This window comes from Macaca thibetana, chromosome 14 (assembly GCF_024542745.1).
Source record: "Macaca thibetana thibetana isolate TM-01 chromosome 14, ASM2454274v1, whole genome shotgun sequence".
In the NCBI taxonomy this organism is placed as follows: domain Eukaryota; kingdom Metazoa; phylum Chordata; class Mammalia; order Primates; family Cercopithecidae; genus Macaca; species Macaca thibetana.
This window is the reverse complement of record NC_065591.1, coordinates 20,744,152-20,765,036: the sequence shown is the minus strand read 5'-3', so window position 1 is coordinate 20,765,036 and position 20,885 is coordinate 20,744,152. Positions and strand designations below refer to the sequence as shown.

At 45.1% G+C, this 20,885-nt stretch overlaps 1 protein-coding gene across 3 annotated transcripts in view; it reads left to right on the top strand.

Annotated features, from left to right (window-relative positions):
• Positions 1 to 20,885, top strand: part of TSPAN18 (tetraspanin 18) — a 203,133-nt gene that overhangs the window by 27,097 nt on the left and 155,151 nt on the right. For all 3 annotated transcript variants that reach the window (XM_050757642.1, XM_050757638.1, XM_050757639.1), the window contains exon 2: positions 10,081 to 10,167. The gene's annotated coding sequence lies outside the window, so the exon portion shown is untranslated. The remainder of the gene's footprint in view (positions 1 to 10,080; positions 10,168 to 20,885) is intronic.

The window sequence follows — 20,885 nt, the reverse complement described above, 5'->3', positions numbered from 1 at the left end:
AGAAACATCTCTATTACTGTCATGTGGCTTTTTAATACTGCTTCTCTCTGAGGCAGACTACCCTTGGACATGCGTTCCTGTGTGTTTAATACTGCACATTGCGTCCACGTGGAGTTCAAGGTCTGGAACATGTTGAGACACAATTCATACCAAAGCCAACTTCAGCACTGAGGCAGTCTCTGTTCTTCTTGAACCATGTGCCAAAGCCCTGGCTATGCTTGTTACCTTTGAAAGCTCCGGTATCTTTGCTCAAACAGCCCAATGATCCAAGATGTAAGATCTCAGATGTATCCTTGGGAGGATGAATACTATTGTGTTGGCCACACCTGGCCCCTAGTGCAGGCTGGACTTAATGAATGCTGTGACTTGGGCAGCTTTGGCTCTGTGACTGTGGATAAGATGCCTGACGCCTTTGAGCTGTGCAGTGTAGGAGAAGGAAGAGTGCAATTTAGATGAAAAGGGAAGTCCAGTGGATAGTCCTTGTCCTTACCTCCTTGAAGTGATGAGAAAGTGCTTTCAGACAGCAAAAAGAGGGAGCAGATGTGGGACGATGCCCACCGATGGCAAGAGGTTTTGGGTTACACACGCTCTTTCCTACTCAGTTGGCCAACTTGGCTGTGTCCGTCTGTGGCAGGTCCTACACAGGAGGGCATCCAGAAACCCTGGCTGCCATGTGCCGTCTGCAGAAAAGCCCCAGACCAGATGGGAGGCGTGAGGGGAGATGATTCTTAATAGCAGTTGCATTGAGAATAAACAGTTTCACGCAATCATTGATGGGGATTGGGACATTCCCCGCCTCCCTGGCCCTTCCACCCTCCTCATCCCACCAAGAGCTAATGGGCTCAGATTGGGAGGCCGGTGCCTCTGGGTTGACCCTCGGGTCCCCTTGCTGACGGTGCCCAGAGCCTGCTGCACTGTGTCAAGTACAGTAGGGAATGGCCTCCGTTTCCTGAGGGGGAATAGATCCCCATCTTTCTGAGGATGTCATGGTTTCACTTCAGCCCCACTGGGACCCTGAGGCACAATTAGCCAGGCTGATTGGAACTCATTCTGGGAACAAAGGGTGCTGGGCCCAGTGACAGGGCGAGCAGGTGGGAAGCGCTTCCCTCCTCCAGTCAGACAAGTGCAAGTGGAGAGCCCGGCAGATACTGCAAGGTTCTCAGCGCTCAGGTGGCTTCATTAAAGGCTGCCCTGGGGTTTGCTGAGCTGGGGACGCAGCCGCAAGGCGTCCTGAGCATGCCTTGGCTCCCCTCCCTCTCCCCCGCCCCCACACCAACTCCCTACGTAGCTAATTTAAAACAAAGCAAAACAAAGCCCTGGCTTTGCTTTGGAGCCATAAACTGCAGAGCTTTTATCTGTCAACAAGAAATACATCAGGCTGGCAGGGGCCCAGCCTGGATCCTGTGGCCTGGCATCAGCGTGGGAAAGGAGGTCTGAGGCTGAGCCGGCGTCCGGGGTCTCCCTGAGGACTCTGCCCCTTCTTGGGGCATAAGGCCAAGTTCTTGTGGCCTCGGGACTCAGAAGGGTGGCCATTTCTCCTAGGAGCCAGGAAGAGATGTAGGGTGGCTAGGGTTGGGAGTACAGAGCCAGGGTGGGGAGAAGAGGACACAGAGAAATGGAAAGAGAGGGAGAGAGAGAGATGGAGGAGGGAAGAGGGAGATGGAGAGAGAAATTGCCAACAGAAGCTAACCAGGGAAAGGCTTATCATTGGGTTGGTCAACTGTCTGTCTCCCTTTGTTCCTTGCTGCCTCTTCCAGGAAGTCTTCCTGGCTCTCCTCCTTCTCTGAAATCCGACTGACTTGGGATTCTAGGACATCAAGAGACTCTAAACCAGTGGTCTTCAATGTTATCTGGAAACTTAATATATAAATTATTAGGAAGTCCAGTTGTTGTGAATTAAGTGTCTGTTGTGTGTGTGTGGAGGGGTGTAGCCCCCATCTGTTCTTTGTGAGAACAAAAAGGAGGGAGGGAGGGAGGGAAAGGTTCCCAGGAGAATAACTTGGAATCATGAATCATAGCTACTCCCCTTTTTTCCCCAATTTTTTTTTTTAGTTGTCATAAAATACACAACAAAAAATTTACCATTTTGGCCATTTTTAAGTACACAGTTCAGTTATTTTAAATACATTTATAATGTTGTGCAACCGTCCATGCCATCTATCTCCATAACTCTTTTCATTTTGTAAAATGGAAAATCTATATCCATTAAGCAATAATTCTTCCCATTTCCCTCTCCGCCAGCCCCTGGTAACCTCCATTCTATTTCCGGTCTCTATGATTTTAACTATTCTACATGTGGAATCATGCAGTATTTGTCTTTTGTGACTGACTTTTTAAAATTTAGCATAGCATTTTCAAGGTTCATCTATGTTGTAGCATGTCAGAATTTCCTTCTTTTTTAAGGCTGAATAATACACCATTGTGTAGATAAACCATATTTTGCTCATCCATTCATCTATTGATGGACACTTGAGTTACTTGCATATTTTAGCTGTTGTGAATAATCCTACTCTGAATATGAGTGTACAAATACCTCTTTGAGACCCTACTTTCTTTTCCTACTGTCTTGTTCCTGATCTTAGAAGAAAATCTTTTGGTCTTTCAGCATTGAATATGATGTTTGCTATTTGCTGTGGGTTTTTCATATATGACTTTTACTGTTTTGAGATAGTTTTGTTATATTTTTAGTTGAATGTTTTTATTATAAAAGGATGTTGAATTTGTCAAGTGCTTTTTCTTTTGGGTATATACTCAGAAGTGGAATTGCTGGAGCATATGGTAATTCTATTTTTAATTTTTTGAGGAACTGCCATACCATTTTCTACAGTGGTTGTACCATTTCACATTCCCACCAACAGTGGGAACAGGGTTCCAGTTCCTTCACATGCTAGCCAACACTTGTTATTTTCTGTTTTTTTTTTTTTTTTTTTTTTTTAATAGTAACCAAGCCAGTGGGTGTGAAGTTGTATCTCATTGCAGTTCTCTTTATTTATTTACACTTGATCTTAGCCAAAAGGCTGATAAATGATTATTGATTGATTGATTGATTTGAGACAGGGTATCACTGTGTTGCCCAGGCTGGAGTGCAGTGGTGTGATCTTGGCTCACTACAGCCTCTGCCTCTTATGCTTAAGTGATCATCTTGCATCAGCCACCCAAGGAACTGGGACTACAGGCATGTGCCACCGTGCCCAGCTGATTTTTTGTATTTTTTGTGAGACAGAGTTTTGTTATGTTGCCCAGGTCGGTCTTGGACTCCTGGGCTCAAGAGATCCACTCACCTCTTCCTCCCAAAGTGCTAGGATTACAGGCAGTGTGAGCCACTGAGCCTGGTCTCATTGCAGGTTTTGATTTGCATTTCCCTAATGTTTAGTGATGTTGAGCATATTTTCTTATACTTATTGACTGTTTGTATATCATCTTTGGAGAAATGTATTTTAATCTTCTCTGCCCATTTTTTAATTGTTTTTTTTGTTGTTGCTGAGTTTGACTTTTCTGTATTTTCTGGATATTAATTCTTTGTGAGATATATGATTTGCAAATATGTTCTTCCATTCCATGGGTTGCCTTTTTGCTTTGTTTGTATTGTCTTTTGATACAGAAATTTAAAATTCTTTCATGAAGTCTGGTTTGTCTGTTTTTCCTTTTGTTGTCTGGGCTTTTAGTGTCATATCCAAGAAATCATTACAAAATCCAATGTCAAATTGCTCTGGCTAGAACTTCTAATACAATACTATGTTGAATAGAAGTGGCAAAAATGGTCATCCTTGTCTTATTCTTGATGTTAGAAGAAAAGCTTTCAGTATTTCACCATTGAATATGATGTTTGCTGTTTGTTGTGAGTTTTTCATATATGACTTTTACTGTTTTGAGATAGTTTTCTTGTATTTTTAGTTGAATGTTTTTATTATTAAAGGGTGTTGAATTTGTCAAATGCTTTTTATGCATTATTTGATATAATTGTGTGTATTTTCCTCTTCATTCTGTTGATGTGGATTATTACCTTGATTTTTGTATGTTTAACCATCCTTGCATTCCAGAAAGAAATAAGTCCCACTTGGTCATGGTGTATAATCATTTTAATATGCTGCCAAATTTGGGTTGATAATATTTTGTTGGGGATTTTTGCGTTAGTGCTCATAAGGGATATTGGTCTGTAGTTTTCTTTTCTTGTAAGTGTCTTTGTCTGGTTTTGGTATCAGAATAATGCTTGGCTCATTGCCCTTTTTACAGAAAGTAGCAGCAGAATATATTTTACAAAATTCCTGCTTCTTCTATTTATCGAGTGTTTATGATAGGCTGGGTACTGTGGGAATCATTTGCAATCTATTAGCTCATCCAATCCCTAGCTCAAGCCTGTGAGGTGGGACTATGGCTGTCCACACTTTGCAGATGGATATCCTGATATTTGCTGGGATAGAGAATTTTACTGAGGTCGCATGGGTAGCAAGAGGCAGAACTGAGATTTAAACTCAGATCTGTGGGGGCACACAAGCCTGACTTCTTAACCACAGTGCTTTACATTAATTTCATGCTGGGGGCTCCTCATCTCCTACCGTGTTTCCTACCCCTGTTGCAGATAGGCAGCAGGCTACACTGCGGAATTAGTCCTTGTGCAAAGCCCATTCACAGGAACCGTCCAAACAGTGCTATGCTGTTCAGTTATCCTGACCCTTTATCGATTTTAGAGTTCCCCCAAAATGGCATCTTTTCAGGGCTTCTATCAGCAGCTGTCCTTCTGCTGTACATCAGGCAGTTTGCCTATCCCATGCCTGTTCAAAAGCTGGCCTATTGAACACAGTTGGCAAAACAACTACCCTGCATACTGGGGCTTAGCTTAGACACAGGAAAGCTTTGGTCTCCTTGTGGCACTGTTGAATTCTTCAGCATCTGGGTCAGCAAAGGCCAAGACAAGAGGCAGCTCTGACCACTCCTTCCTGAAGGCCTTATCTGTAGATCTATGGATCGAGCAGGTGGTACAGTGGAACGAGCTAGGGGTGATGCTGTTTGACCACGTGGTCTCTGCTCAGACCCACTGACTCTGGAAGACTAAAGCTAGGCTCTTCATAGTCCTAAGAGTCTCAGTTTCTCAGGGTCTAGAGAAAATTATATAAATAGTTGAGGGTCATTCATTCCCTCTTTTTCTCACCATTAACCTAGTTCTGTCTTCCCACATTTGGTTAACTAATTGTTTTATAGATCCACTTGTCTTCCCCCTGTCCTTCTATTCATCCCTGCATTCATCCATCTCTCCATCCACCCAGTCATCTTCCCATCCCTCAACCAATTATAGCCTAGTTCCTTCTTTCTACCATTCAAGTTCTTTTACAAATCCATTCACTACCCATCCACCAATTTCTCCTAGTTGTCTATCCATCCAACTATTATTTGCAGAGTCAGTAACTGAGACTCATAGAGGGAGTAAGATACCACCCATATCTTTGAGGAACTCATAGTCTGGTAGGTGGGAAAAATCACATAAACAAAAAATATACTGTTATCTATACACACAATTTGTGATGTGAGCCTGGAGAACAATGACTTATTATGCGTGTTGAGAGAGTGGGAAGGTTTCACAAAGGAGTTAACTGAAAGAAGGTTTTGAAGGATGATTAGGAGTTTGCCAAGTGAGGGGAGGGGTGAAACTCAGGGTTAAGAAAGGAAGAGAGGAATTCCAGGAAGAGCAAACATCAGTGAAGTTGGGCTGAGCACACTCTGAGTCCAGGTGAGTACAATTTGACTGTGGGGTCTGTGCATATGGCAAAAACCTGAAGGTGGGCCTGGAAGGGAATTGGGGATCAGCTGATAAAAGGCCTTGTGTCTAGACAAAGGGAGGCCAGGGAACCCACTAAAGCAGGAGACAGACACAGTGCTCTCCGTTTATGGGCTCACTCTGACAGTGAAGGAGAGGGCAGAGTGGGGAACAAAGGCTGCAGGCTGGCAGACCAGCCAGGAGCCTGTGTGCAGCAAGCAGACTGCAGTAAGGAGGGTGAGCCCATTCAGGGACTGGCAGGTTCTATGAGGATGGAGAGTCAAGGCTGCTTTGGGACACATGAGGTGAATAGAATCAGTAGCTGGGAAATAGACAAGAGTCTTTGATCTGGGTTTTGGTTGCACAGGGATGCTCTGTTTGTGAAAATTCAGTGGGGTGTATATTCATGGTGTGTGTGCTATTGTGTATGTATGTTATATTTCAATTAAAACAATAAAAGTAGAGTAGGAAACATCAGGAGACATATTAAAGTTTCTCATCTGGGCCTCATCCAGGACACTGAAGTGGGCTGACCAAATTTTTCTTATAAATTGAGAGCTCTACCCCTAGTTTGGAGGAAAGAAGAGAAGGAAGAAGCTCTAACTTTTGAGCCAGGCCTTGCAAAATGAGTGAAATTGGCTTATACTCATCATAGTTACTGCCACCTATTAACCTCTTATATTTTGTGGATTCTAAGGCACACTTTTTTTTTTTTTAACATCTTAATGTCTCTAAAACCAGGATACATTGTACAAAAAGTGATGTCATAGTTAATTTAATTAATTGGTAGTGTTTTCTGTTTCTTAGAAGTACTTAAAATTACGGTGTCATTATAATCCATGGAGACTTCCATTCAAGAGCCATGATATCTTGTGCCAGGCTCTCTGCTAAGTCCTGCTACACATTTCTCATCGAATCTCACAACAGCCTGTGAGTCATCAGCTGTTGTAAGCCCTGTGTCATAGATAAGGAGTCCAGGTATGATGTAGGTAGGTCACTTGCTCTGGGTCACAGCTAGTAAGAACTCGATTTAGGATTTCAACCTGTGCCACCTCAAACATTCGGGAGAACTGTGTACAGAGCAAGATCAAGTCAGGCTGGGAGGGTTGTTGGAACTTCCCAAAGCCCAAGACTAACCAGGTCAAGGGTGACTCCCATCATCTGCCCACCAGGCTTACACTCTGCCACTTGCACCCAGGACCCGTTCCTGCTCTTAGCCCTAAACCTTGGGATTCCTTTCTCCATCTCCCAGGACAGCTCTGGCTCTAATATCTGTAGTGACTCCCCTCCCCCGCAGAGGAGGGGACTGCAATGAGATCTCATGGGCATGGGGGAAACATTCTAAGCCCAGCTGGTTTCCCTCACACAATGCAGATTTGCTTAAATGGGAATTAGGATTAGTGCTGGGTTTTGCCTCTTCTGGCAGGCTGGTAATAAACTAATCTCCTCTGAGGCTGCAGGAAGGCAAAATTCCACCAAAGACGGGAGACAGCTTAAGGCTCTGGAGCGCAAAAACTGGAAAGTAATTTTGTTATTGACAGGCGCTGCCCACACCTCTTGACATGCAGCCCGCAGCTCCTTCCCGGCGTGGCTGCAGCTTTTAATTCCGTTAATGTGTGACATTCACCCAGGCTGCCTGGCTGATAGGCACTCTTGACACTAATACGTGTTCTGTGCAGTCCCTGGAGCTCATAAAAGCTCATTATCAGTTCTGAGCCAGTAAATGCAGTTCCTGGCTCAGGTAGGCCCGAGTTCCTCTGCGATGCTCCAGACAGTAGAGCAGGGACATCTGCGCCAGCCAAGTCCCACACGCCTCCCTTTGTCCAGGGCTCTCAGCCTCCCAGGCCACTGGAATGTGCCTAGGAAAGCCATTCCATAGGCAGAGCCCTGGGTTCAAATTTATATCCAAGAAAAGGGGTTCCTTCTGCCCTGCTCTGTGAACTGACTCAATCCAGCATTTTGGGAAGTCAGTTTGTCAGCACTACCCAAAGGCAGAATGTGGCCAGCCTCTCCTCTGCCCACTTCTAAGCATCTGGGCTTTGGAATTGCAAGAACATTTCTACACCAAGATGGGCACCCAGGGGGTCATTCCAGCGAAGCTATAGAGGCCAGAAATAGAAATATTTGACAGAGCCACGGTGGGAAATAAACAAATGGTAAATAAATTATGACCCACATGTACTATGGGATACTGTGCAGCTATGAAAAGGACTCAAGAAGATCCATTTTGGACGTGATATCATTGACAAGTGATGTTGTAGAATGTGTGTGGTAAGATCCCATTTTTGTAAAAAGTCACACTGCATGTGTAGTCACATAGGTTCGTGCTTATACACACATGCATACATGCATTTGATTAGGTAGAATAAAGTCTAGAGGGTCTCACTCCAGAGTGTTTGCAGTGGTTCTACCTGTTAAACAGGATGGCTGGTAAGGAAGCACATACACTTTTGTAGTTAAAAATGAAAAATTTACATATATATACAAATAACTTGCCGAAGGTCATACCTATATATACACACATGTGTGTGTGTGTGTGTGTGTGTTTGTGTGTTTATGGGTTTATAAATGTAACAAATTCCTCTGATTGTAGCCTTAGTCTGGTTCATGATGCATGAGGTCCCTCTGCACTGACACTGCCTGGATGGACACTTGAGGCCCAGATAGCCAAATAAAATGAGGTCCCATCCTCCAGCCAATCCCTGTTTCCCATCAGTTAACGGAAGTCCTGAGACTCCCTTGCATGCATGAGCTGCCCTGATGCTGGGGTCTGTGGGGTAGACCTTGAACTCATCACCTTCCTGCTTACGCCCCTCCCACTGTGGAGATGGCACTAGCACCAGGCTTCCCATGGCTGAAGTTCTAGTCCCAGCTCTAGAACTAGCACTAGTTCTAGTCCCAGCACTAGAACTTCCCATGGCCGAAGTTCTAGTCCCAGCTCAGCCTCATTTCAGTGGTGTGACCTTGGGCAAGTTATTTAACTCCTCTGAGCTCACGTTCCTCATTCCTGAAATGGTGACACTTTCTTCTGGGGTCGTAAGGGGTGTCAGGATGATGATCATCATCATCCGAGAGACCTGAAACTTGATCAGGGTTTCCACCGTGCAGCTAGTCTCTGAGGGCAGGAGGAGCCCGGGAGCGGAGAGATGAGGGAACTTCGCTTTCTCCCCTGTGCTCTGGAGGCTGTAAGTTTTGCTGTTATTTCTCAGCTGTGCATGTGACTGAGCCAGTCTCTCGGGACTGGCCTGTCTCTGCTGGCAGGTATATGGCCTGGACATGGTGAATTTGATCCTTCTCTGGTGACCTGGGGATGCTTCATCAAACTGACAGAAGGGAAGGGTTGGAGAAGCTGGACTTCTAACCCCACTGGCATTCTGGAACTGAGTTCTTTTTTCACCACCAGAGGCTTTCCTTACTGTTACTTATCTCTTCATGGATAGCAGACCTTGAAAGTGTTGGGTCTGCTCAAAGAGTCTGCATTCATTAGGCAATGATTAATTCTTTTTCCTGTTTTCAAAATGACTCAGAAAGCCTTTTTTTCAGCCTAAGGAAACCGGAGTTCCCACACCAAGTTGATAATATTCTAGCTAGAAGCAAAGAAACACAGTATGATGTTTTGATTAGCATGTTCAATGCCATCACATGGATGTACAGGCTCTGGGCTGACTTGGGAGGATTGAAAATATGCCCCCATTCACAGGCTCTGGAGATGCTATCCTGGGAAGCTTTGTGGGGCTGGTACTTAGTCTTGCCTTTCTAGCTGTATTAGTCCAGTCTCGCACTGCTATAAAGAAATACCGGAGACTGGGTAATTTATAAAAAAAAGATTTGATTGGCTCACAGTTCTGTAGGCTGTACAGGAAGCATGACAGTATCTGCTTCTGAGGAGGCCTCAGGAAACTTACAACCATGGTGGAAGGGGAAGCACGCACAGTGACATGGTAGGGACAGGAGCAAGAGAGAGAGGGGAAGGTGCTACGCACTTTTAAACAACCAGATCTCACGATATCTCACTCAAGAGAACAGCACCGAGGGGATGGTGCTAACCCATTCATGAGAAACTATCTCCATCATCCAATCACCTCCCACCTGCCTGGATGGACATCTGAGGCCCCACCTCTGACATTGGGAATTACAATTCAATGTGAGATTTGGTGGGGACACATTTAAACCATATCACCAGCCATGGGTGCCCTGTCTGGCTTCTGTGCTTGCAGTGATGGAAGTAGGGAAAGGAGACCTTGGGGAGTGGGAGCCACATGTGGACTGAGGTGGTCCCCAAGGACTCCTGCCTTTTTGAAATGTGTTTCTCTCTCTTCTTTCTCTAGAGTGTATCTAGAAGCTACTGTCAGGAGGACACTGTAAGAGAAGCTTGGCACCCCTGGACCCAAAGGAAAAGACACCAGTGGAAAGAGGTATGAAGTGGCAACGTGGCAGGGTGGCATCTTCGCTTACTCGAACAAGAGGGTCTTCTCTTCTGTCTTCTGTTCCTGCCCTCCAAACTACCACTTCCATGTGAGAGGGCTCTCAACTCTTGCCCAAGGGGCACAGGGCAGGAGAAGGGTGGCTTCACTCTTCTCCTCACCCCTAGACATTTACTCATGGGTGAGGGCAATGGGGCCACCTTGGTGCAGGAAGTGAGGGTCGATGGATGGCAGGGAGTGAGCCCTTCAAGGAAGAGTAGAGCTCCTGGGGGCTCCAGGCAGGGTCATGAGGGCTCATGGAATCTGTATCAAGGACCCCTCCCCGACCTCAGCCTCCCCCATACCCACCACAGTTTTGGGACTGTGAGAAGGAGATCGCTTCCTAGGGCAATTACCATCCCTCTGCCCTCGATTCTCTTTTGAACAAAGTCTAAATCCACAAGTACTAGGATCAATCACCACATTCTATGGTGAAACTGAGAACAGAAAAGCCTTGGTCTGCTTCGGAGGCTCTGGGAAGTCCTTCTTGAGCTGACCATGATTCTGGGACTGGTGATGGGCTGGGTGGCCTCATGGAAGCTTTCTGGATGAAAAGCCAATATGTCTGTCCTCTGAGCAGCCTCGACCAACAGTGTGACTTATAAGTCATTTCCCTCATTGGGCCTCATTTTCTCATTGTAAAATGAGGCAGCTGCAACTTGAATCTCTGTTCTAGCACTCACATCCTCCATTTCTGGGATTCCAAGACCAGGGCTGAAATAGAAGAAGTGACAGGTCAGGGGTTGGGAGGTTGTGGAAGGCCATGGAGAGGAGAGGGGATTCGAAAACTCCAAGGAGATCTGATGGCCTGTCTTGGGCAAAGGACGATGGCTCCAACCCTTGGTGGTAAATCACAGGGTTTGAGGTGCAGAGGAACCTGGGTTTGAGTCCCTGCCTATCAGAAGAGAAACCAGCAATATGACAGAGGGCTTCATGCCCCAGGCACAGTGTGATGCTCATTCGCTGCACTATCCCATTCTGTCCTCTTAACTGTCCTGTCATCTTGCCACTGTGACCACCTCCACACTACGGAAGAGAAAACCAGGCCTCAGAGAAGTTAGGTGACTTGCCTAAGGTCACATAGCACTGAGTAATGTCATCGAGATTTGAAGCCACTGCCTGAACTGCCATACAATTCTTGTGTCTTTTGCTTACTAAAGTCTGTGACTTGAAGCTTAAGATTAAAAATAATTAGACAAATCATCTCTCTGAAGTTCCATTTCCCGTTAAAAACATAAAAATGGTTTGTTTCCTTGTCCTACACTTTTTTTTTTTTTTTTAATTTTGGGCATCTCACGAAATCCCTGCAGGCCTTGATATTCTGATCTCTAAAATGGGACAGTGACACTTACTCACGGGTTGCTTTGGGGAAGACGAGGAAGACTTAGGAAGCTCCCCGCACTGTTTCCTATACGTGTGCCCTCCACACCTACTCCACCTGCTTCCCCTGCCTGGGCTGCTGGCAGGTGTATGGGGTGTGCAGATTATGAAGTGCTGCACTACTGCCTAATGGTGTTTTCTATTTCGGCTGCCTCTGTGCCCATAGTCGGAAAGCACTTGGCCACTTTCTTAGTCACCAATCTGATAGTTCACTCGCCCTTCTGGAGTGTGCCGCTGGCTGCCCTAGATTATTTTAGGCTGGAATCCAAGACAGGGTGGCCGGCTCCCAGGGGCAGATAAAACAGGGCCAGGCTGAGGCTTTAGTGGACAGTGTGGGAGGAGCGGCGAGGCCTGGGGCCTGCTGGGGCTGTCCCTCACTGACAGCGTCTGTGTCCCACGGCTCACCCTGCCAGCTGCCAGGACCATAATCTTAATTGTAAACCTCCTGGCAGCAGCTGCCCTGATCCCCACAGGAAGCAGTTGTCTTATCACAGAGCCTGGATCCTGCCCAGTATTCTTAATCTGGAGAAGGCACTGAAGTGAGTCAGAAAAACCTTCCCGTCCCCAGGACCTTTCTTCTTGGGGATATTTCTCCATCAGGGGAAGCCGTGGGCCTCAAGCCTCGGTGTGTAAGAGGAAAAAATCTCTTTAAGTGCAGAGCAAAGCAGCAGGGTTGCTATTGTTCTTGGTTTACTTTCAGGAGGACAGCCCAGGGAGCAGAGCTATTTAGCCTTGCCCCTCTTGTTAGCCAGGAAATAGATAAACGTTATAGCATCACAGGGAAAATATAAAGACGACCATAAAGCAACAGGCAGAGAGGCATACGCTGTCATGGAAAAGCTTTGCTGGGGTTTTGGAGCTAGAAGGATGGGGGCTGAGTCCCAGCTCTGCCCTTCAGTACTGTTTGGCTTGGGGGCGAGTGACTTGATCCCCCACAGCCTCAGTTTTCTCATCTGTAAGACGGGCAAAGAGCATGCACCCCACTGGGTGGTTGTGAGGTCAAGGTGACTACCATGGGAAGCCCCTGTTTGCTTTGAACAAGGGCAGCCCCCTTGGAATAGTGTAGCCTCCCAAGGTGACCCCCTTGAAGAGTGCCAGTCTCTTGGGATGTAAGAGCTGGGTGTTTGTAACCAAACAGTGGGGTTACCCTGGAGACACATACCTCCTTCTGTGCAAGGTCTAAAAAAGGGCTGTAAGAGGGACCTGGGTTGTGTCAGCTCCCTGTCCTGATGTGCTATCTCTTAGAGCCACCTCAAGTGTGAGCAGTTCATCCCAAGTCTCATCCCAAGTCTGTGACACTTCACTCACAGCCATCTTTACTGGACTTTTTCATAGATAATTGTTAATCCTACCCACACTCCAGAAGGCAGGCATTAATAAGCTCTTTCAATGATTCCAGGCTTCATATCTAAAAAGCAGCAAGGTAAGGACCCAAACACAGGGTTCCTAGCCCAAGGACAGTGTGTTTGTGGGAGCTCCTCATGGCACTCTCTGCACCTAGAGGCACCCGCTGTGCCCATGGTGGCACTCTTCTCCAATTCACCACCCAGTCTTGCACTGAGTGTGGTGCTAAGGCAGAAATGAAAGTTCCCTGATGTTTTTATCTCCCCAGCCAGCCGTTTGATGCAGGCTAAGTGAGAGAAGGCAATTTCTATGGATTCCCCAGGCTCCAGTTTATCTTTTTTTTTGTTATTGTTGCTCAAGCTTTTGGTGTTCTATCTAAGAATCCATTGCCAAATTTGAGGTCATAGAGATTTACTCCTGTGCTTTATTCTAAGCGTTTTATTTAGCTCCTACATTTAGGTCATTGATCTTTTTGAGTTAATTTTCATATATGGAGTGAGGTAGGGATTCAGTATCATTCTAGTATATGCGAACATCCAGTTGTCCTTGCACTATTTGTTGAAGAGACTATCTTTTCTCTAGTGTATTGCCTTTGCTCCTTTGTCAAATATCAGTTGACGTATATATGTGGCTCTATTTCTGGGCTTTCTATTCTGTGCCAGTAATCTGTCTGTACTTTCATGAATACCACGCCATTTTATTACTGTATCTTTATAGTAACTCTTAAAGTTGGGTAGTGTCAATCTTCCAACATTGTTCTTCTCTTTCAATTTTGGGTTGACTATTCTGGATGTTTTGCTTCTCCAAATAAACCTTAGAATCAGTTTGTTGATATCCATAAAACAACTTGCAGGATTTTGATTGGGATTGTCTTGAATCTATAGATCAAGTTGGGAAGAACTGACATCTTGACAGTATTGAGTCTTCCTATTTTTGAACATTGACTATCTTTCAGTGTTTTCGTTTATTTACTTCTTTGATTTCTTCAATCTAGTTTTGTAGTTTTCCTCATACAGATCTTATATATATTTTATTAGCCTCAAATTTCTCATAATTGAGTATGATATTAACTATTGGTGTTTTGTAGATGCTCTTTATCAACCTGAGGAAGAAGATCCCCTTAATTCCTAGTTTGCTGAGAGTTTTTATCATGAATAGGTGTTGGATTTTGTCAAATCCTTTTTCTGCATTTATTGATATGATCGTGCAATTTTTCTTCATTAGATTGTTGATATGATGGTTTATATTATTTGATTTGTTTTTTTTTTCTTTTCTTTTTTTTTTTTTTTTTTGAGACCATCTTGCTCTGTTGCCCAGGCTGGAGTGCAGTGGTGTGATTTCTGGTCACTGCAACCTCCACCTTCCAGGTTTAAGAAATTCTTTGCCTTAGCCTCCTGAATAGCTGGGATTACAGGCACGTGCCACTATGCCCAGCTAATTTTTTGTGTGTTTTTAGTAGAGGTGAGGTTTCACCATTTTGGCCAGGCTAGTCTTGAACTCCTGACCTCATGATCCACCTGCCTCGGCCTCCCAAAGTGCTAGGATTACAGGCGTGAGCCACTGCGCCCAGCCAATTATTTGATGTTTTTTTTTTTTTTTTGAGACGGAGTCTTGCTCTGTCGCCGGGGCTGGAGTGCAGTGGCCGGATCTTGGCTCACTGCAAGCTCCGCCTCCCGGGTTCACGCCATTCTCCTGCCTCAGCCTCCCGAGTAGCTGGGACCACAGGCGCCCGCCACCTCGCCCGGCTAGTTTTTTTTTTTGTATTTTTTAGTAGAGACGGGGTTTCACCGTGTTAGCCAGGATGGTCTCGATCTCCTGACCTCGTGATCCGCCCGTCTCAGCCTCCCAAAGTGCTGGGATTACAGGCTTGAGCCACCGCGCCCGGCCTTATTTGATGTTTTAATATTGAACCAGTTTTGTGTACCTGGAATAAATCTCACCTGATCATGGTATCTAAGACCTTTTATACATTCTTGGGTTTAATTTGTTAATATTTGTTGAGGATTTTTGCATTTACATTCATGAGAGATATTGGTCTGTAGTTTTCTTGTAATGATTTTTTCTGGTTTAGGTATCAGCATAATGATGGCCTCACAAAATGAGTTAGGAAGTATTCTCTCCACTTCTATACTCTGGAAGAGATTATTGAGAATTGGTATAATTTCTCCCATAAGTGTTTGTTAGAATTCACCAGTGAACTCACCTGGGCCTGATGCTTTCTTTCTTTGCAAGGTTTATTGATTAGATTTCTTTAATAAATATAGGCCTATTAAGATTGTCAATTTCTTTTTTGTGTGAGCTTTGGCAGATTGTGTCTTTCTAGGAATTGGTACATTTTATCTAAGTTATCAAATTTGTAGGCATAAACTTGTGCACATTTGTGGGCATAGAGTTGTGTATTTCTTTTATCCTTTCATGTCTATGAGACATTCCCATGTCTGTGGGAACTGTAGTGATATCCCCTTTTTCATTTCTGATATTAGTAATTGGTGTCTTTTCTGGTTTTTCTTAGTTAACCTAGCCAGAGTTCTATTGATTTTATAGATCTTTTCAAAGAACCAGCATTTGGATTTGTTGAATTGATTTCATGTTTTCTGACGGCTATGTTTTAATCATGGCTCTATCACTAAGTATCTGAGGGATCTTATGGGTAAATCTCTTTGATTCTACATCTCGGTTTTTACATCTGCAGGATGGTGTGGCAATAACAATGCCTAGCCCTGAGTTGACTTGAGGGCAAAGGTCAAATGTGAGTACACATTCATTTTTTCAGCAAATATTTGTTGAGACCCTACCATGTACCTGGCACTGCTCTACATGCTGGGAATATTGTTTTGAATGAAATAGCAGAGTCTCTGCCCTTATGGAGCTTGCCTTCTGGTTGAGGGAAACAGAAACCAAACAAATACATTGAATATCAGGTGATATTAGGTACTATGAAGTTCAATAATGACTGGAAGGGGCAGGGAGTGACTCAGGTGGTGGGTTGGGGGAGGATTGCTATTATGGATAGGAGGTACAGGGAAGGCCTTCCTAGTCAGATGTAATTTGAGCAGACACCTGAAGACAATGAGGAATAAGCCTTGACATAATCTAGGGGAAGAGCCTTCCTGTTTGAGGGAATAGCAAGAGTAAGGCACATTAGGCTGGCTGGCATGTTAGAGGACCAGCGAGGATGCCGGGGTGCTACCCGCATGGTAGTGTGGATGGAGAGGAGGCCAGGAGTGAATTGGAGGCCCAGCCTGCACAGTGCTGCTAGCTAGGGTGAAAGCTTTGTATTTTGATTCTAAAGGGTCTAAGTTTGGTAGGAAGCCAATAAGCAAGAAAGAGACCGGATCAAATTTATATTTTACTAAGATCACTCTGGCTGCTGGGTGGAGGGCAGTCTGCAGGGAGAAGGGAGACCGGTACGAACACTTATGTTGGAATCCATGGAAGAGGCAAGGTGGCTTGGAAGGTGGAATGTGGTGGAGGTGCTGAGAAGCCACAACATTCAGGATCTATTTTGAGAGCAAAGTTGATAGGACTTGATGATATGATGGGGGTGAGAGAAAGAGGTCAACCACAGCTTCTAGCCTGAGATGGAAGAGCCTAGGGTGGGTTCTGGCAGAGAGTGGAGGGAGGGCATATTGAGTTCTTCTCAGACATTTTAAGTTGAGATGCTTATTAATCACTAAAGTGGAGGTGGAGAGGAGTGGCTGGAGATATGCACCTGGGGTTCAGGGGTGAGGGTGGGGCTGGTCTCCAAATTTGAGAGCCATCAGCTTATAGAGAGTATTTCAAACCTTTGACCACAATGAGATTACTCAGGAAGTGAGTGAAGATGCAAAAGATGACGGAGGACTGAGCCACTGTCAAGGGCAGTCATGTGTTGTTTGAGAAAATTCTGGTCCCAGGCAAGGGTGGATATACTGAGCAGAAGTGTGCACCTTAGGCAGGGGCAAAGGTGAGAGGCTTGAGGATGAGTGGAGAAATGAAGTTCTGTGCCTTGCTGCAAGGTCTGGCTGGATCTTCTAATGTCTTTATCGGATCATTCATTCATTCGTTCATTCATATGAACCAAAACACTTATCAAGTGTCAATTGTGCTGGAAGCACAAGGCTATTTACCTGTAGGCCCCAGATGTAAATGACACGTAGTGCCTGAGCTGGAGGAGGCCACCATTCAGCTGTTGATGCCTGACATAAAATGTGACAGGTGCAGCAGAGGCATTCCTAGGTATGTTAGTCAGCTTTTCCAGAGAAACAACCGATAGAATATACAGTCAGCTGGATATACAGATAGGATATCAGGATAGATATCCAATAGGATATACAACCCTCTGTATCCATGGGTTTTGCATCTGTGGATTCAACCAACTCTGAACCAAAAATATTCTAGAAAAAACTGCAAAATAATACAAAAACTCCCAATACAGTGTATTAGCTATCATGAGTAAACTAGAGATGATTTAAAGTGTACAGGAGGATGTGCATAGGTTATAAGCAAATACTGTTCCATTTTATATCAGGAACTTGAGCATTAATGCATTTTGATATCAAAGAGGGTCCTGGAACCAAGGGATGGTTACCTCCATGGATTCTAAGAGATGATTGTTTATATAAAGAGATTTATTATGAAGAATTGGCTCATGTGACTATAGAGGCCGAGAAAAAAAAGTCCTGAGATCAGCACTTTAGGTTTGTGACTCAGGAGAGTTGATGGTGTAAGTTCCAGTCCAAGAAGAGGAGAAGTCCAGTGTTCTAGCTCAAGAAGTCAGACTGGTGAAATTTCCCCTTACTCAGCCTTTTGGTCTATTCAGGGCTCCAGTTGATTGGATAGGACACAGCTGCACTGGGGAGGGCCATCTGCTTTACTCAGTCTACCTATTTAAATGTCAGTTTCATCCAGAAACACCCTGGAAGACACTCCCAGAATAATGTTTGACCCAAATTATCCATCACTCTAGGATATTTGACACCCAGAGCACATGATTTTTGTATACTTGCTTCCTCTATACAACAAAATTATTTTCAGTAATAATGATGAAATAAAATCAATTAGAATAATGGCCAGAAAAGAGACTGAAAATTTTGTGAACTTTGTATTTATAACCATGCCAGTAAACAAACATTATGACATGAAAAAGTAAAAAGATAATGGGCCAACAGTTCTTAATTACATTAATAGATAATTTGACAAAAGAGAAAATAATACATGAAGAAATTTGCAAAATGCATTAATGCTTAAGTCCCTGATATAAAATGGAGTAGTATGTGCTTATAACCTATGCACATCCTCCTGTATACTGTAAATCATCTCTAGTTTATTCATGATAGGTAATACACTGTATTGGGAGTTTCTGTATTATTTTGCATTGTTATTTATTTATTTATTTTGAGATGGAGTTTCACTATTTCTGCCCACGCTGGAGTGCAATGGCGCCATCTCAGCTTACTGCAACCTCCGCCTCCCAGGTTCAAGCGATTCTCCTGCCTTTGCCTCCTGAGTAGCTGGGATTATAGGCGCACACCACCACGCCCGGCTAATTTGTGTATTTTTAGTAGAGATGGGGTTTCGCCATGTTGGTCAGGCTAGTTTCGAACACCTGACCTCAGGTGATCCACCTGCCTTAGCCTCCCAAAGTGTTGGGATTACAGGCATGAGCCACTGCACTCGGCCCGATTCTGAATTCTTATTGTCTAAATGAACGGGTATCACAGGATCCACACATGTTGGCTTCTGAATGAATAAGTAGGTGCTCTCTGAATTCACACCTATGCAAACACAATGTGCTTTAAAGGCTAAGTTATAAAAATATGCTCATTTGAAGCTTACATACATATTATTAAAACTCACCAGTGACTGCTGCAATTGTTTAGAACTTAGATCACCAAACGATTTTTTTTTTTCTCAAAGTGGAGTGTTTTATCACTGACATTGTTTAGAACTGTCAGCTTTTAGTGGGTTTTAGGTTTGTTTTAAAATTCCCTACAGGCAGTTAGTTCATCCCTTTGTTGCCAGCTCCCTGGAAGGACGGCTTCCACTGCCCCGCTCTTGGCACGCCCATGGCGAGATGCTCCCAAGAGGGTTGCTGTGAGGGGACGGGATGGAACGGTAGTCAGAAGGTCGGGGAGACCCTGTAACTGAGTCCTGCACCAGGTAGAATGGATGGACACAAGGCAGAGCCTCGTAGCCTGGGGACCCCTGGCATCCTGGGAACCCTGGGTCAGTAGGTATTTTTACTGAAAAAAGCCGCCAGGGTTCTGAGCACCATCTGTGTACCCGTGCCTGGGGTTATGGAGAGCTGGGCACTAAAAGCTTCGTCCTCAGAGTGGCAGTTTGGAGCCTGCGAGGCTGCCTCCCTCCCAGTCCTGCGCTCCTCAGTCGGACTCCCACACTCAGCCCCTCTCTCTCCTTCCCTTTCTCTTTCAGCAGTACCGTGGAGGCAGCTGTTCTAATTAAAAATCGCGTAAATACCAGGAGATAAGGATCCAGGGGGTTTGTTTTTTATTTCTGCCGAGACTCCCCAGAGAGTCTCTTCAGTAGGAAAGGTCCCTTTGGAGCTGAGATTTTTCTCCTCGACTTCAAAGACAGGGCTTCTTAGGAACAGAACATCTGTTTAAACTGAACTTGAACCAAGAGGCAGGCAGGCATGTCCCACGGGAGAAGGAGGGGGCAGAGCCCAAGGGTGTGGAATCTGCTTTCTGTCCCTGGGGGAAGCTCCGCAGGCAGGCTCATTCCTGTATCTCACAGTGTGTCCCCATGCTGGGCAGCTTCTCTTAGTAAATGCAGAGGAAGTGATGGCAGGAGACCCACAGGCCTGGGGCTGGGCTTTGGGCGGACTGCTGTCCAGATAGCATCCAGGCTCCTGACCTCAAAGCCTCTCCATTCAGGAGAGGTAGCAAGGAAACCTGGGGTGACAGAGTTGGCTCCTCCTGCCTGGAGGTCCCTGTGGTCCTCAGAAGTCACCTTCCAACTGGGGACCTCCCAGCTCTTGTCATTTGCATGGACAGAGCCTCCTTCATCCTCCCTTCTTCCCTCCTGATTTCCCTCCCTTCTTTTTTACTTCCCTCCATTCATTAGGCATCCACTGGGGTTCAGAGATGAAAAACTCCCAATCCCTGACTTTGAAGGGCTTACCACCTGGTAGAACAACCAGGTTGATCTCAAAAGATAAGAAAAGTTGAGCACTTTGGTTGTGTGTGTGTGGCTGTTCTTGTTAAGGCAATGAAACAATTCAGAGCTTGGAAAATGAAGGGAAAAGAAATCATTCACTTCCTCTCTCAGGACCAGAGCCTCCTTCGTTTCCTGCTTTTGTTCACACTCAGGCGTGTGTTCAATAGTTGACACCAGAAAGTCCGTTCAGTTTGGCTTCCTGCTTTTTTTTCCCCCATCTCTCCTGGCCTTCCAGTGTGTGAGATTCTTTCCTGGGCATCACAGGCCTGGAGGACCCCTACTGTTGGACACTCAGCTGCATCCAGTGTCTGCTGTCACCTGCATGCCTGCTGGGAGGGGTCGCCAGGTACAGCAAATAAAATTAAAGGATGCCCAGCTAAATCTGAACTTCCTATAGACAATGACTCAATTTTTAGTATAAGTCTGCCCCGTGCAATATTAGTTCCGTGTACTACTTAGGAAGAATCACTGAAAGATTATTTGTTGTTTATCTGAAATTCAGACTTCACTGGGCATCCTATATTTTGTCTAGGAACCCTGTGCCTGGAGTATCTGTTTGCACGTGTATAGTCAATGCTGCATTACTTAATGACAGGGACAACTATCTGGCTGATAACGTTCCTCTCTGCATTTGTGGGGAACACTCTTCCTAACTTGAATCGCTCCTGTTCCTGCCCACACTTCTGGACTGCTCTGCAGCTTAGCGTACCTGGAGGTCACTGAATCCCAATAGGTCCTCTCCAGGCACGTTTCATTCCCAGCCTCCTTCTGGGAGCCTCTAGTGACTG